The sequence below is a fragment of the Leptonychotes weddellii genome, chromosome X (assembly GCF_054177405.1).
Source record: "Leptonychotes weddellii isolate Sample4059 chromosome X, ASM5417740v2, whole genome shotgun sequence".
NCBI classification, from domain to species: domain Eukaryota; kingdom Metazoa; phylum Chordata; class Mammalia; order Carnivora; family Phocidae; genus Leptonychotes; species Leptonychotes weddellii.
The window spans coordinates 25,286,671-25,298,948 of NC_138385.1; the positions used below are offsets into that span (position 1 = coordinate 25,286,671).

Sequence of the window (12,278 nt, forward strand, 5' to 3'; positions counted from 1 at the left end):
AATAGGAAATATTAATTTAGCTACTGAAGTTTTATACCTAAAAACCTCCTTATGAAAAGAAACTCTGATTACTCTCTTTTACAGAGTAATAGAAAATGAAGGGGGTTATGTTAACGAACTAATCTTCTTGTGGCAGTAACAACAGCTAATACAGATTTCGGACTTGCTGTGTGTTGGGCACTAACTAATGATTTTACACGTATTATCTCATTGAATCCTCCCAGCACCTCCAGCGGAGCAGTAGTATGATTGATCCCACTTAAAAGATGAAGAAATTGGAGCCTAGAAGCATTGTGACGTGTGTAAAGGACACACAGTAAATTCCGGAGCCCGAGTTCGCACCCAGCCTACACCACGGCACTACATTCCTACAAAAATTCACACCGATCAATAAGTAGACACGACTTCAGCAAAAGATGTACAAACAGGGATCTTTAATGCAGCATCTTTTATAAGAGCTTAACATCTGAAAAAGCTTGTATGTCTATCCTATGGGACTGATTAAATTAATGAAGGTACATCCACTCAATACAATAGATAAGCATCTGTTACGAATTACATTGCAGTGCAGTATGCACAGTGTGACCCAATTTTAATAAATACAGCATTTCTGCCAGGATACATATACATTAAGAGGGGGTCTGGAAACTAATATAGCAAAAATACTAACAATGATCATTTTGAAGTGGTAGGACTCCAGGTAAATTAAAACATTAAGTTCTCCCAACTTCTCTTACAACAATCATCTAACAAAAAATAGAATAAAATCTTTAAAAATCACACTACTTTCCTTTCACAGAGAGATACCGCTTCCCACTTGAGCTCCAGACTAGAAATCAGCCCCAACCGCACTCAAGTGCTCCGTGACTTTGGACAAGTCACTTACCCTCTCTGGGCCTCCTGTTCCATATATATAATAATGAGAAGCTGGTTTCTTTTCGCAAGTTCCTCCCAGCTTTAACATTCTTTGACTTAGTCAGTTTCATTCCTAGTGAAGTTCTTAAAAACAAAAACAAAAAACTGGCACGTGGGGACTTATATGTTGATAAACAGTCACTTTACACCTTATTTGCTTTCTTTGGCATATGAAGTTGCTCCCATTCTTCCCTTCCCATCAGTCCTTTGAAAAGGGAATGTTAATGCATCTCACCAAAAATGTGTCAAATCGCTCTAGAAAAATAAGGGTCTTCTCCCAGAAAGACTATTTTTAACCTATATATTAACAAGCAGACGGACAAAAAAACCACTACATGCCGAAACAACACAGCCCACGATCCAAGCCACAGAGAGAAACCAAGGCCTTGTATGCAAACACAATGCCCACTGCTGTCCTTACTCCACACCACGCCGGCTTCTCCCCCCAGATCGCCAGGTCCCCCCGATCTGATTCAGGAGAATAACCAGCCTGCGGCTCACAGACAGCCACGGGGCCGTTTAAACTAGTCTCACTGGGAAGCACGGGCTCTCACTGCCCAGCAGAGAGCATGACAAGCAGCCTAGTCCAGGCGGTGGGAGGATGCGAAGCCCGTGGGGGTGATGCGGGGTGAATGAGGGGGCTGTGATTGGAGAGGCGCGCGGTGTCCAAGTAACAGGCAGACCGGAGGGCGTGAAGGGCAGGCCGTCTGGGACATGGGGGTTCTGGGAGCATGAAGCTTGGGGGGTGCCGTGTCACCAAGCCCTACTTTCCCCCCTGCGAGTGGTCCTGTGCCCCGCAGCCCTCGGCTCTGCTTCGGGAAAGGCTGGAAAGCCCTTGGGCGGCGGGTTCTCCATCCCCATGAAACCTGCTTCCATCCGGGCAACCAAAAAATCCACCCTTTTAGAGGAAAAGCGCCGTATTTCCTATTTTCCTTCCCAGCCAGGAAAGGGATAGTCTCAGCAGTCTGTTTTATGAAAACAGAAGATATTTTTTCAACAAAAGTAAAATACTGAATACGCAGCTTGCACACTCTCACCCCATCCCCCCCACACCTGGGACCATCTCCCTGAGTCACTGGTCTGGAATCTTCTACCCCGCCCGCTCCATGCCCTCCCCTACCCCACTCCTTTCTTAGCAAATACTTTCCCAGCTGGTAGAGTCACCTAGGAACTATCCTTCTGAGGTCTCCTTCATTTCTGTCCACTTGCTAGCTGTGCGGCAGCAGGTAAATGGCTGAAGTACTCTGAGCTAATAACATCAACCTCACAGAGTCCATTCATTTATTCACGCAGTCAACAGGCCAACTGAGCACCTACCCCAGCTGGGCCCTGGGCTATGTGCTGGGAATACATCAGTGCTCAAGGCAGACGCCCTCCTTGCGCTCAGGAAATTGGCCACCCAACTGAGGGCCCAGACCGTAAACGAATAAATACACAGATGGTGGTAAGTGCGTCCATGTAAGGGACACGGTACAAGGAGAGAATACAATGGATTCAGATCTAGGCTGTGAGGTCAAAAAAGTCTACTCCAAGAGACCGACGTGAAAGCTGAACCTGAAGGATAAACATGAAAAAGCCAGATGAAAGGTTCTGGGCAAAAATCCTGAGTTAGGAGGGTTTCACATTTTCTAGAAGAGGCCATGTGGCTGGATGTCAGGAATGAGGAGGAGAGAGACTCCACAGGAGTTTGGAGAAGTAACCAGGGGACTCTTGCTGTTGTATATTCTATGGATGTGAACAACCACATACTGCCTTGCGGCCACCATCATGGTGTCATACAGAGTAGTCGCACTGCCCTAAAAATCCTGTGCTCCCCCTACTCATCCTCCCTGGGTGAACCCCAACCCTTGGCAACCACTGATCTTTTTACGTCTCCATAATTTTGTCTTTTCCAGAATATCCTATGGTTGGAATCCTACAGGATGGAGCCTTTTCAAGTTGGCTTCTTTCACTTAGTAATAATGCATTTAAGGTTCTTCCATGTCTTTTCATGGTTTGATAGCTCATTTCTTTTTAATGCTAAATAAGATTTCACTGTCTGCATGTACCACAGCTTATTCATCCATTCACCTACTGAAGGACATCTTGGTTCCTTCGAAGTTTTGGCAATTCTGAGTAAAGCTTCATCATTGTGTTTGTTTTGAGAAAAGTTTACTTGTTGCTTTTGGGACCCTAATGGGCAGAAACAACAGACTAGATCATATGTGAAGGGCAATTAGGAAGCCGGAAAACAAATTATTTGATAGTCTCGAGTGTGCTCATCTTCTTAAGATATTATTCAGAGATATTACTACAAAAAGCTACCGTATTGCTTTTTGTCTAATACCAGAATATATGGCCTACAAGGGAAAGAATTTGTGTTCAATTGTTGGTCTCTAGTCCCTAGAAATATCAAATGGTGGCTGGTCCATTGGTATTTTTTGAATACATGGAGGGATTTACACTCTCCACAGCATTATTTTTTCTTTTGTAAAATAACATTGCTATTGAGAGATAATGCACATACCATGATGTTCACCCTGTTAAAATGTACAAGTCAGTGGTCTCTAATATATTTGCAAATTCTTGCCTCAATCCTCACTAATTCCAGAACATTTTCCTCACCCCTAAAGGAAACTTCATACCCATCAGCAGTCACTCACCGTTCCCCATTCCCCAGCCGCTGGTAACCACTAATATACTTTCTGTCAGTGGGCTTCAATATTCCGGACATTCCTAATAAATGAAATCATAAAATATATGGCCTTCTCTGTGTGGCTTCTTTCACTTAGCATCATGTTTCCAAGTTTCCTCCATGTATCAGAACTTCAATTCTTACTTATATCGAGATATTTCACATATTTTAAAGTATGTAATTCAGTGGTTTTGAGTATATTCACAAAATTTTTGTGTAAACATATGGTTTCCATGCTCTTGGGGTATATACCGAGGCGTTGAATCGCTGGGTCATATGGTAACTCTATGTTTAACTGTTTGAGTTACTGGAAAAACGGTTTCCAAAACATCTGCCCTACTTTATGCTCCCAACCTAGGAGTGTTTATTCAAGAAAAAACAGCTGAATCTCAACAAGAACAGCAGACTTTATGGTATTTTAAATTACCCTAGTCCCATCTACCACTCCACAGCTCTGTGGGAGCCTTGAAAAACAACAGCCCAAGTTTGCAGTACAGGAGGGAGCAGAGTGGTCCTCTTTTAAAGCCTCAGCCTCCCCAAATATTAATTATTTAACCTAACGGATCACTGGAAGACCCTCCTCCAAAGACTCGTCTTTATTTGAACTAAGAGTTCGTCTAGTGCTCTCTTCTTGACGGCATTGGCCAAAAACATTCATTGGAAAGTGGGTTTTTTTGGGGGGGGGGAATGCCTAAGGCAATAGATAACACTTGAGGGAAATAACAGACTAACCAAAAAACTGAAAAGAATCGGCTGAGCAACTACATGTCCACTGGAGCTTTGAAAAGTTCTGACATATTCCTGGGAATCTAGAAGGCCAAGTACATGCTTAGGGCACTGTACATGCTCAAGAAAAGTGTGAGAAGGCCCTGTAACTTCTCAACTCTGGCTGACCTTGAGGCTAGTGAAGGTTAATACAGAGTTGTAAACTGTTTGATTGCATGATGAAAGCAATGCACACACTGAGCCTCTCGGAAACGAGGGCGAGATTTATTTGTTCCAGGCACTCAATGAAATCTCTGTCCACCATTAGCCGACCACTGAGCTAACTGAGCTAAGATTTCAAGGGCTATATACAATAACGAAGAGAGTCTTTGCGGAATTCAGAGAAGTCCTAAATAAACATGAACTGCAACAGGCAGCCACAACGAAGCCCGGCAGGAAAGGAATCTCATTCCCAGCATTGCCACATGACGATATTCAAAAATGTCCAGTTTTTAATAAAATTTTATGAGGCACATGAGAATCAAGAAAGGATGGCCCATGTATGGAGGGGAGGGCAATCAATAGAACTGTCCCAAGGAAGCACAGGCATTGGAATTACTAGATAAAGCCTTTCATCAGCTATTTTAATATGTCCAAAGAGCTAACAGAAACAATGTCTAAAATCTAAAAGGAAAGATTCTACTCCAACACGGAAAGGGCTTGTTACAAGTCTTCACTCCCATCTTCACAACAAGAAAAAATATGAACAGATTAAAAATCAATGACTCTTTGTGGAGACATCAGAGTACTGAGGTCATGGGACCAGCTGCACCCCAAACCTAGAGGAACCAGCGATGACAGAGATGACAGATTGCAGGGACTACAACTCCTCACCCCTGAGACAGGAAGCGCTGGTGAGTGCAACCAGGACTTGAACCAGGATTTGAACGGCAGCTTCAATGAGCTGTGGACTAGCTTGAGAGATGAAACTCCTGGGGGGCCCCACCTAAGGTAGCCACCCCCTCCACAATCATGGTGTTTGCCCCTAGAATCCTCAACAGCTTTTCTGGATAACCGAGCGGAGCAAAATTGCTTCCTGTGTGGCCAGGGAGAGGCAAGAAAGAACTATTTTGAAAGAAGCCAAAAGTATTCTCCACAACAAAGGCTTACCCAGCAAGGGAGAAGCCTTACTGGACTCGGGGTAAGGGAAATGAGCAAACTCCAGGCCCCCTGAGCCTTCTCTCTTCGCATAAGGTGGGGGGAAAAACAGAGAAACACCTGAGAAGGTCCCAGCCCAGGGGAACAGGTACAATAAAAGACTGAGACCTAATCCCAGGATTACAGAATGCGTGCCCTCAGTCCAGACCTGACCAAACATCAACAGGGCTCCTGGCTAACAATAGTGGATTACAGATTACAGCCGAGAAGAACTGCAAGGCTCAAATTCTATGGAAGAAGTGTTTGCTAGGGAAACGAAAGATGCTGGGGGACAAAAACAAAGACACTAGTGGAAACTGAATCCTCTGATACTACAGAGACAGAAAACAGTAAATACAGCCTATCTCTTAGATAAAAATAAACGTCATACTAAAGGCCTATTTACTTCCTAATACCTGATAATTCACGACTGGCTTCCAACAACAACAACAAAAAACTACATGGCGTGATAAAAGGAAAGAAGAAACAATCTGAAGAGACAAAGCAGATGTCAGAACCAGATTCAGATATGGCAGAGATTTTGAAATCATCAGACAGGGAAATTAAAAATAAGTATGATTAATATGCTGAGGGCTTTCGTGGGAAAAGTGGACAACATGCAAGAACAGACAGGTAATGTAAACAGAGATAGAAACCCTAAGAAAGAATATAAAGGAAAGACTAGAAAAAGAAACCACTGTAACAGAAATCAAGTATACATCATCTGATGGACCCATCAGATGACTGGAAAGGGCTAGAGACAGAATCAGAGCACTTGAAGATCCGTCAACAGAAACTTCCCGGGCGCCTGGGTGGCTCAGTTGGTTAAGCGACTGCTTTCGGCTCAGGTCATGATCCTGGAGTCCCTGGATCAAGTCCCGCATCGGGCTCCCTGCTCGGCAGGGAGCCTGCTTCTCTCTCTGACCCTCCCCCCTCTCATGTGCTCTCTCTCTCTCATTCTCTCTGTCTCAAATAAATAAATAAAATCTTTAAAAAACAAAACAAAACAGAAACTTCCCAAACTGAACTGAAAGAGAAAAAAAAAAATAAAAATTAGAACAGAATATCTAATAACTGTGGGGCAATTACAAAAGGTATAGCATATATATCATGAGACTATCAAAAGCAGAAGAAAGAAAGAAACAGGAACTATTTGACATAATGATGCCTGGGATTTTTCTAAAATTAATGACAGAAACCACACCACAAATCTAGGAATCTCAGAGAACACGGAGCAGGATAAATGCCAATATACATATCTATATCTATATCTATATCTATATCTATATCTATACACACACACACACACACCCCTAGGCATATCATATTCAAACTGCATAAAGCCAAAGACAAAGAAAAAATCTTTTAAAAAGTCAGAGAAGAAAGACACCTTATCTAGAGAGGAACAAAGGTAAGAATTACATCAGACTTGCTTTAAAAATCATGCAAGCAAGAAGAGAGTAGAATGAAATATTTAAAGTGTTAAAAGAAAAAACCCACCAACCAAATCTATATCCAGAAAAATCATCCTTCAGAAGTAAGGGAAAATAATGACTTTCTTGGTGTAGTAGTTTCCTAGGGCTGCCATAACAAAATACCACAAACGGGGTGACTTAAACAACAAAAAAATGATTTTCTTACACTTCGGGAGACTGAAAGTCAAAGATCACGGTGCTTTAGTGTTGCCTTTTGGGAGGCCTCTCTGCTCGGCTTAGAGAGAGCCATCTTCACGCATGGCCTTACCTCTCTGCGCGCGTGCATCCTGGTGTCTCTTCCTCTTCCTACAAGGACACCAGTCAAATTGCAGGGAGGCCCCACCCTTATAGCCACAGGGGACATCAATGACCTTTCTAAAGGGAGTTAGGGCTTTGACAGATGAATTTTGCAGGGGGACATAATTCAATCCGTAACACTCAGACTTACAGAACTGAGAGAACTTTTGTCACCAGTCAATGTTAAAAGATGCTCTTCAGAGAGAAGGAACATGGTATTGGTCAGAAATCTGGATCTACATAAATAAAGGAGAGGTGTCAGAGAAGGAATAAATGAAGATTAAAATACAGTATTTTATTTTTCTTATTTAATCTAAAGGACGACTGTTCAAAGGAATAACAGCCACGATGTACGGGTGATCATAGCGCGTACGTAGGTCAGTGCAAGAAACGGTAGCAGTGTTATGAAGGGGTGGGAGTGGGGAGCTGGGGATTCTCTCTTACACCCACACTGCCCATACAGTGGTGCAGTGCTGTTTGAAGGTGGACCTAGATTAGTTGTAAATTTATGTTGTGCAGTCTAGGTCTAGGGAAACCACTAAAAAGTTAAAAAGAAATATAACTGATACGCTGAGAGAGAAGAGAAAATGGAATAATAAAAAATGCTCAATTAAAAGAGAAGGCAGAAACAGGAAGATTAAGAAAAAAACAAAAAACAAGTGCAACAAATACAAAATTTTGACAAACATGGTAGATACAAATCCAACTATATCAACAATCACTTTAAATGGGAGTGGTCTAAATACGCCAATTAAAAGAAGGGACTGTAAGGGTAGATGATAAACAAGACCAGACTATATGTTGTCTATAAGAAACCCAATTTGAATATAAAAACACACATATATTAAGAGTAAAAGAGCGGGGAGAGGGGTAGCCACGGACACTAATCAAATGAAAGCTGGAGTAGTGATAATTAATTTCAGACAAAAAGCATTTGAACAAGGAAACTTCCCAGGAATAACGAGGGTATTACATAATAAGGGGGGGTCAATTCTCTGAGAAGACACAATAATCTTTGAAATATATGCACTTTACAACGAAGCGTCACAATGCAAGAGGCAAGAACTGATAAAAATGCAGAGAGAAACAGATAACCCACTGTTAACGTGAGGGATTCCACACTCCCTCTATTAGTAACTGACAGATCCAGTAGGCAGAAAATCAGTAAGGATATAGCTGAACTCAAAAGAACCATCCATCAATGGATCTACTTGACAGTTTATTTGTAATTTTTTCCCAGCTTTATTTTTAATTGACAAATGAAACTGTATATACTTAAAGTGCACAATACAATTTGATATACGTACACATTGTGAAATGACCACAATTAAGGTAATTTTAACACATCCCTCAACTCACAGTTACCTTTTCTGTGTGCAGAAAGAAGGCTGAAGATCTGTTCTCTTAGCGGAATCTCTTCCTTGCAGATCTGTTCCCTCCTTCTAGACTCTAGGCTTCTGCCGCCACCACGTTCTGCCAGATCTTCCGAGACGTTCCAAGAAGCAGCCAAGCTTGATGCTCCTCTTCCTATGTCATGGAGCCAAAGGTACTGGAGCAGCGCTGTGTGTCTTGCGCCTGGTATTCGTTCAATCCAGAACCCGGGAACAAACTGGGTCCCAAGAATCAATACAAGTTCTACTCAGTGAACGGAGATTGCAGCAAACTGAAGAAGGTCCAGACTTCTAAATGAAATGTTTCACTATAAAGCTGCTTAAAATGAAGGTCTTCCAGAAGCCACCTGCACAATTTTCCACTTATCCAGGAAATCGTTCCCCTCTAAATACACGAAATCATTAATAAATATCTGAAACTTGAAAAAGAGAGAAAAAGATAGACTCCCTTAGCAAATGTCAAGTACACAATACAGTATTATTAACTGTGGTCACCACACCAAACATTAGCTCCCCAGAACTTATCTTTTGACCAACATCTGATTTCCTCCAGCCCCAGCCCCTGGCAATCACCATTCAATTCTCTGTTTCTATGAGTTTGACTTAATTTTTTTTGATTCCACATATGAATGAGATCATACAGTATTTAGCTTTCTCTGTCTGGCTTATTGCACTTAGCAAAATGCCCTCTGGTTTTATCCATGTTGTCAAAAATGACAGCAGATATATATATACATATATATGTCTCACATTATATATATGTCTCACATTATATATATGTCTCACATTATATATCTCTCCCACAGTTTATATATATTTCTTTATCTGTTCATCCATCTATAGACCCTTAGGTTGTTCCCATGTTTTGGCTACTTGAATAATTTGAATAATGCTGCAATGAACATGGGAGTGCAAATATCTCTTCAAGATTCTGATTTCCTTTCCTTCAGATATATACCCAGAAGTGGGATTGTTAGATCACATAGTAATTCGATTTTTAATGTTGAGGAACTTCCACACTGTTTTTCCACAGTGGCTGCACCGATTTACATTCCCACCAACAGTGCATGAGGCTTCCCTTTTCCCCACATCCTCGCCAGCGCCTGTGATCTCCTGTCTTTTTGACAGTAGCCATCCCAACAGGTGTAAGGTTGTCAGAGAAGGGAAAATTTCCCCTTCCCCTCTTAGTTCTTTTGGCGGGTTGGCTGAGTAATTAAAATGACACAAGACAGAATCATAGGAGAAAAACAAATTAAATTATATACCTGTGGGGAATCCCCATAAACATAAGACATTCCAAAGACAGGCAAAATGAAGTTATGTATGCCATCCTGAACTGAGAAGCGGGGAGGGGTCTGAGCCTTCAAAGGGCAGGAGAGTCATTCACAGGAAGATGAAAAATAAATGTTTGGTAAACAGATATTTGCTGGGCCATAAAGGAACAACAAGATGCAGAGAGGAATTTTAACACACACACTTTGCTAGGTTTCTCCCTGTCACCCGACCACACCTGCGGCCACACTGTACTGTCATTATCTAGGATGGTGGCTCGTTTCCGGGAAGAGGCCCTCTATCTAAGTTCTTTCAGGCAGTGGTAAAGGTAAAAAGAAAGAGGTAAAAAGAAAAACTTCCTGAGTCTTCTGTTTCTTAAAAATAATCAGCCTAAATTAATCCTCATGCCAAAGAGACACATTTTGGGGTGGCAAATGTTGCTCCCCCAGAAGGTGAGATCTCATTGTGCTTTTGATTTGCATTTTCCTGATGAGGAGTGGTGCTATGTGCATGACTTCTCTGGAAAACTGTCCACCCAGGTCCTTTGCCCATCTTTTTTTTTTTTTTAAAGATTTTATTTATTTATTTGAGACAGAGAGAATGAGAGAGAGAGAGCACATGAGAGGGGGGAGGGCCAGAGGGAGAAGCAGACTCCCTGCCGAGCAGGGAACCCAATGTGGGACTCGATCCCGGGACTCCAGGATCATGACCTGAGCCGAAGGCAGTCGCTTAACTGACTGAGCCACCCAGGCGCCCCTTTGCCCATCTTTTAACCAGTTACTTGTTTTCTCCCTGTTGAATTACAGGAGTTCCTTATATATTTTAGGTATTAACCTCTTAGCAGATACATGGCCTGCAAATATTTTCTCCTTTTCATTCTGTTGATGGTTTCCATTGTTGTGCAGGAGCTTTTTAGGTTGAGGTAGTCCCACTCATTTATTTCCGCTTCGTTGCATGTGCTTTTGGTGAAATCACTGTCAGAACCAACATCGAGGAGCTTTTCCCCCATGTTTTCTTCTGACAGCAGTGGCAGCCCCTGCGTGTGGCCCCGTCTAGGATGGTTTCCGACGCGGGGCCAAGGGCAGGCCACCCCAAAATGTGCCACTTTGGCATACTGATAGTTTTAAAGAAAAGTTACAGCCAATGTAAGGACACTCAGACCGTCCTGTCCCCAAGAAACAGGAAACAAATCTCCCCTGAGAAAAATACCGTCCTTGTACTAAGAAGTTTTTTAACTTGGGAATTCCTTGTGACCAGAGATAGAGACTTCGAAGCTGACAAAACTGTAGAAACAAACCTTGTGGGGGTTTTTTTACCCCCTAATCTACTACCTCAGCCTAAATTCCGCTTAGAATCCCCTACTAAAGCTCCCAAACACCTGTTTTCTTTATCCTGTCAATTCCTCACAAGTTTATTGTCTCTTTGTCTAAAAAGTATAAAAACTGTCTGCTTTGGTCATTTATTTCTTTAGGTCTCAATTTCATTACTGGGCCTCTGTGCCCACATAATGACACTGTTTGTTTTTTTCCTATTACTCGGTCTCATGGAAATTTAATTTAGTCCAGCTAAAAGACATTGAAGGGTAGAGAAAGAATTTTTCCTTCCCTACACTGAATTCCCAGCGGCCATTCTCTTGTGGATCCTAGAGGCGTATCTGCTTGCTCTGGGGTAAAGGACACTTGAGTCTTCCTGTGTGGCTGACGAGCACAGTCCACCCGTTTGTGATGTGTCCCCCCCCCCCCGTTGGGGGTCTTTCTGGTGAGCATCCACATGAGTAACAAGAAACTTATTAGGAGCAGAACTGACTTCTACCCCAATGGCTAGTCCCCAGAGGGAGGCTTGCTCTACATGCCAATCTGAGTCTTGCCAGTGGCCCCCCAAAAATGTCGAGGCCATTAGCCACAGTACACCAGTCAGCAAAAATAGAGCAAACCCCTTTGTTGAGGTGGCCGGGACAGCCAGCCAGCCACCCTGCACGAAGCTCTGCCCGTTATACTAAGCATTCCTTACCACACCCGGGAAGGGAAAGGTCTCTCTCAGCGTGGATGGCAGCTGAACCCCGTCCCTGCTTGTTAGTAGTTACCCAGGAGAAGCCGACAGGGAACAGGCCCATTTGTGGTCCAGGAAGCCTCTCTATCTGGGACCTCACTGGGCTGCCTCCTTGGGAAATATGCCAGGGAGCCAGAGAGACACTCCTGAGATCTTTCCTTGGAGTTATGAGACCTCATCTGGGCTGCGTTTTGTTCATTCCTGTATGTACCATTTATATCTTAGTATGGAAGACTCTTGAACCACCTCCACCAGGTGATTTGAGACATCTGCTTGGATCTGTGACATGACTGGGATTTCTGG

At 42.8% G+C, this 12,278-nt stretch overlaps 1 long non-coding RNA gene across 1 annotated transcript in view; it reads right to left on the reverse strand.

The window, feature by feature from the left end:
• Window positions 1-414: 414 nt before the first annotated feature.
• LOC115943721 (uncharacterized) overlaps window positions 415-12,278 on the reverse strand; it is a 58,719-nt gene continuing 46,855 nt past the window's right edge. The window contains exon 4 of the long non-coding RNA XR_014141213.1: window positions 415-9,073. This is a non-coding gene — a long non-coding RNA (uncharacterized LOC115943721). The remainder of the gene's footprint in view (window positions 9,074-12,278) is intronic.